This window comes from Nicotiana tabacum, chromosome 3, assembly GCF_000715075.1.
Source record: "Nicotiana tabacum cultivar K326 chromosome 3, ASM71507v2, whole genome shotgun sequence".
Taxonomy (NCBI): Eukaryota; Viridiplantae; Streptophyta; class Magnoliopsida; order Solanales; family Solanaceae; genus Nicotiana; species Nicotiana tabacum.
This window is the reverse complement of record NC_134082.1, coordinates 77,584,123-77,590,122: the sequence shown is the minus strand read 5'-3', so window position 1 is coordinate 77,590,122 and position 6,000 is coordinate 77,584,123.

The window sequence follows — 6,000 nt, the reverse complement described above, 5'->3', positions numbered from 1 at the left end:
ACATAGGGAGAATCATAGACATTCCCAAACGTAAAGAGTTAGCCTCACATACCTCAATTTCAGCCATTAGTGATACTACAATGATCCACAGTACTAAGAACCTTCAATCTACAATAGCAACATCTAATGAAACACAATATTAGTAACAAATTCCATAACATAAGTCATTTAGGCATATTATCAAACACCTTGTAGGCATAAATATCTACATCTCATCACCATATAATTAGTTCATCTAACTACCACCATTAATCAACAATTTATCCCACCATTATGATTAACCAATTTATAACTTCCAAAATCACATATATGACCATCCATCCACACCCAACCAATAAAGTTCCATTAAATAAACATCTTTCAATCTCTATAATAGTTGTGTAATTAAATTGGAAACTTATAGTTTCCAATCACCATACCAAAAGTTCCAATACTTATTCATACTCATATTCCCTTAATAAATCCATAGATGTAAGTCTAATGGTGTAGGATTACTATTTTTGAAGAAATCTTGCAAAACCCTCCTTTGAGTTCTTGAAGAAATCCCTTGAAGATTTAAGTATTTTATGTGCAGATTTCATCAATACTAGTGTATAAATGATGAAATTCACACCAAGATAATGGGGATTTCTTACCTTTAATATGGGAGGTATTGGAGGTCTTGAGAGTGTGGAGGAAAACCCTAAAATTCGTCCAAATGAAGTGGGGGAAATAACCCCCGAAGGTTTTATATCAAAATATGGTCGGGTTGGGAAATAAATGAAGATTTGCACAGCCACGGTGCATGGGGCTCCACGTGAGGCGGCTTGGTAATGAAATATGTGTCTAGGAACATAATTTTGATGTGCTCTAATAATCTACACAGCCACGTCGCATGGGGCGGCGCGGTAGTGTAAAATTCTGCGAGCTTTTGATATTTTGGTCATAACTCCTGATAGGAGTGTCCAAATGGCAAATGGTCTGAATCATTAGAAACTAGACTAGAATATATTTAATTTTATAGGATGTAAATCACATAATACCTTATATAGCTATAGGTATGCTTGTCCAATGTGTGGTCTTGTTCGTACTCATTTGGAATTTTAGTCTATCCTGTAATTTTCGAACTTGGCTTAGACTTTTGTCTTTCCTTGGACCCCAAATCACTTATGATATGCCTCGTACACTTATTATCATAACCAATTGATAACCATCACATTAATACTCATTTAATGCATTCACAACTGATTCAAATTTACGGGGTGTTACAATATGGCTAGAATCTGAAATTTACATTGGATGGTGTCAAGGCTCGTGATATATTCCATATCACTATGAATTCTCGTTCTAGTATTTGGAAGGTGAAGTTAACGGATTTTGATTCACGAAAGGTCTCTTTAGAGTAGGTGTCTCAGTTGTGGCACATTTGGGATGCTTAATAGGGAATACAATGGCTTATAGGCCTCATGGCAATATGGTTTATGATAGTATCTCTCGTGGTGAGATTGGGGTAGGGATCGTGATGTTCTGGCAAGGAGAAGTGTCGAATTGAGGGTAATTCAAAAGGAACTCGGAGAAATGGAACAACTTGGTAGTAGGTTGGATCAGCACGGTAATGGATAAGATCGGTTCTTTGGGTACTTATGATGTGGTGAGTCTCTACAGGTGTTTTATGGCAATACGCTTAGGTTTGGCGACCTGCATGGCTTGGTTGAGTTAGTGAGATTCAGTTTTAATGGTTGGTTATGTGCAAATGGGTTTTGGAGAGTTCTCGTTGGTTTCTACCACAGTTTGAGATGGATATTTCCGACTGGCGAGATGTGCATGTTGCGTATTGTGATTTTCTCCTGAGTGAGATCAAATTAATGGTTTATGACTAATTCAATATATATTCTGCTTGTGACTTAGAGTTGATTATGACATTCTCATACTTTTCATATGATGCCATAATTGATGCGATATATTGTGTGTGATTGAGATTGGCATGTGCAAGGTCACAGTTCCGTTTTGAAGGGAAGGTCACGAATTCTTAGACAAAATGGACGGTTTCAGATGTCTAGATGAATTCTATAACTACTTGGTATTGCTTGAGAAGGGTGCATATTTAAGATTGCGTATTGTGTTTTTACTTACAGATGTTTCATTGGTATTGTGGTACTCACATGGTTGATCGACTACTGATACTCAGATTTTGCTATGTGGCATGGATGAATTATAAAAATACCTCTCATGGGGATGATCATGTATGAGAGATGTGTTATACATTCGGGCGGTAAAGTTAGGATCAAATATGGTGATTCGTGTGTTCTATAGATTTGGAGACCAGGAGTTCTCAGAAGCAGATTGTTTCGTGGTTGCAGACTGTGAAGATGTGGCCAAAAATAGCCAGATGATGGTATGTGTTATGGTTAGGTTATTGTGGACCTTCAGAGGGTTAATTATCTACTTGGGGATGATCGGGGTTGAATTGGGAGCTCATGGTAGGCCTAATAAGGATGTGTATTCTACATCGGGCCAGATTTGTTGGCTCAGAATTGTTAGTGATGAGGAGTGTGTTGTTTAGTTAGAGTTGAGCTTATTTGTATTTTGATATGATCTATTTGATACTCTTCTATACTACGAGGGGTTGTGATTTGTTGGCTATATGCGCACACGGTGTGGACTTGTTTAGGATTTATAGCGAACTTTGTGTGATTTGGTGATTGGGGTATGGAATGGTTGATTGCGCCTTGTTTATGGTCATTTCGGGTTTTTGGTATTCTGTTATTTACTTCTCTGTGGTTATGGTCATGCACCTTATTTACTTGATGTCAAATAGCGTGTGGTTGTGGATTTGGAGTATTGTGGCTTGAGGTATTTCATATGGACCAGTGTTTGGATGGGATCATGCATTGCAACTAGGTTATGTCAGGATATAATCCTTTGTGTTAGATTCGTGTGTCTTGGTTCCATTAGGTATGATGGGTTCGTAGCATTGTGGTTGTGGTGGTGCTTGTTGAGCTTGCAGGACGGTTTTCTCATTTGAGTCATTTTCCATTTTGGGTACATTTGAATTGTTGCTTATTGGTGCACGAATTGCATAGTTTGTGATTCTAGGTAGTATTGGGTGGCATGTCAATATAATAGTTGTGCTTGATGAGGTAAGGTGATTGGACCTAGAATGGATACTATCAAACTAGATTACAGTAGGTATGGAGGAATAATATCGGAAGTCGGCTTAGGACATAGCTTTGGTTCCGGACGGACGAGAGAGAGCTCCATGACTTGTTGATCTGATGAGTGGTTAAGAGTTTTAGCATGTATCTTTCATCATTGGTAGTGTACAAAGGTTCAGAACAAGATTTTGTTGATATGAGGTTTGTTACCGATGTCGAGTTGGTTATCGAGCAGCTATTGCGGTCGGAAGTTATTGCTATAAGTATTTGAGATATGTGGTATATCATCTGATTGTTTCTTGGGTTATGGTTACAGCTTGGTGCAACTTGTTCAAGCTTATATAGTGTGTAGATGCGAGATGTGGGTCTTATAGGAAATTTTGGATGTTGGAAATTGGATTCTAAAGCTTACAGGCCAAGGTTGAATTACGAATATTCAGTTATGCTGTGTCATCAGGCTGATATAGATTAGGGTGATGTAGGATCACCCCCGGGTACGTTCATGGTAAGGTTACACAGCGGTTTGATGTCTTTGGAACGAATTTCGACACGTTCGAGGACGAACATATATTTAAGTAGGGGAAGATATAATGACTCGATCGGTCGTTTTGAGCATTTGTACTTCGCTCGGTAGTTTGGGGGCATGAGTAGCTCCGTATGATGTATTATGACTTGTGTGAATCATTGGTTTTGGTTTCAGGTTATTCAGAATTGATTTGGAAGGATGAATTTTATGATTGAAGCTTTAAGTTGGAAGAGTCGACCAAGTTTGACTTTTTAGTATTCAACCTCGGATCGGAGTGTTGATGGTTCCGTTAGGTCCGGATGGTGATTTTGGATTCAGGCATATGCCCGGATTTGCATTTGGATGTTTCTAGAAGGTTTCGACGCTAATTGGCAAAAGTTGGAAATTTGAAGGTTTGGAAAGTTCATAAGTTTGATCGAGCGTTGACGTTGATGATATCGGATTCTGATTGTGGTTCCAGGAATTCAGAATAGCTTTGTTATGTCATTTGGGACTTGTGTGCAAAACTTGAGTGAATTCCGATTCGATTTGATATGTTTCGGCACGAGTTTTAGAAGTTGAAGATTCAAAGTTCATTATGTTTTATTTGAGGTGTGATTCGTCGTTTTTGGTGTTGTTATGTGTGATTTGAGGCTTCGAGTAAGTTCGTATTATGTTTTAGGACTTGTTGGTATGTTTGGATGGGGTCCCGGTGATTCTGGGTGTGTTTCGGGGTGAGTTTTGAACAAGTTTGGGCATTTCATCACTTTGATGATGTTCTGGAGCGAGTGAAGTGCGGAGGGCACATTTTGGAGTGCTGAGGCAAAGCCTCATATGCGGCCACAAACTCCCAGAGTGCGGGAGCAGAGGAAAATATGCTGACCGCAGGAGGGGAAAATCTACAGGTTGATGGTTTGACTTCGGAAGCTTATATCTTTTAATATATATGGAATTTGGAGATGATCAAAAAATGAAAGTTGTATACCTTTGAGTCTAGTTTCCATATCATTTGGATATTTGTACAAAGAATTATGGCCAATTTACTAAAGACTGGTAGTGCAGTCACTACTGAAGTTCGACCGCACAATTTGGATCGCGGCTGCGGAACATGGAATGTGCAGACCACTCAAAAAATTGTGTGGTCAGCACTTTGGGAGATCATGTGTGGTACTATAGAAATGATGGTTTCATCTCATTTTTCATTGGTGGACCTAGAGAGCTCGGTTTGTGGTGATTTTTCATGGATTTTTTAAGGAATTGATTGGGGTAAGTGATTCTAACTCGGATTTGGTTAAATTTCATGAATATATCCATGATTTGATCATTGAAATAGTGATCTGGGTTGAAAATTTTGGAATAATGGAGAAAACATCTTAGGCCGAATTTTGGGGATTTGAGCGAGATTTTGGTATCGAATTTAGGTAATTTTGGTATGGTTAGACTCGTGGTTGAGTGGTGTTTGAATTTTGTAACTTTTAGCGGATTTCGATACGTGGGCCCGGGGGTTGACTTTTTTTACTTTTGATTAAGAACTTAGCATTTTCATATGGAATTGATTCCTATAGCTTGAGTTGATCGTAACAAATTGTTTGTGGCTAGATTCGAGGCATTTGGAGGTCGTTTCACAAGGCAAGGGTTTGTTGGAGTAGAGTTTGGGACGATTTGAGGTAAGTAACACTTCTAAATTTGGTGATGAGGGTATGAAGTCCCGAATTATGTATTATGTGATTGATGTTGAGGTGACGTGCATGTTAGGTGATGGGCGTGTGGGCGTACACCATGTGAATGGTGATCTAGTCGATTCTATGGAACTGTATAGCTATCATATCTGAACATTTTTACTATACTCTATGTGTTAGAGCACTTGAGCTGTAATTTATGCTAAACATCATGTTTAGGCTATATGTTGGTGCTATTAGGACTCACATTGGTCGTTCTTAGCTATTGAGTTATTTGCTTAATTGCAGTTATGTGCTCAGTTGCATTCATCATTACATATCATATCTTAGTCTCTATTATCATATATTGTCACATCTCGTATCATTGATTGTCACGACCCGGATTTTCCACCCTCGAAAGTCGTGATGGCGCCTACTGATGAAAGCTAGGCAAGTCAAATTATTCTAATTACTTAACCTTTTTCAGTTTTAAACCATTATCAGTGATGAGTAGATATCATACAAATAGCGAAAATAATTAAGCGGAAGACAAATCTGATAATTTATCTTAATACAAGCTGTGGAAGTCTAAATACAACTCTACCCAGAATTTAGTGTCACAAGTTCACAGACCGTCTAAGATTACTACAAATAAAGTCTGAATAAAAGTACATGAATCTGTCTCTAAATAAGTAAAAAAACA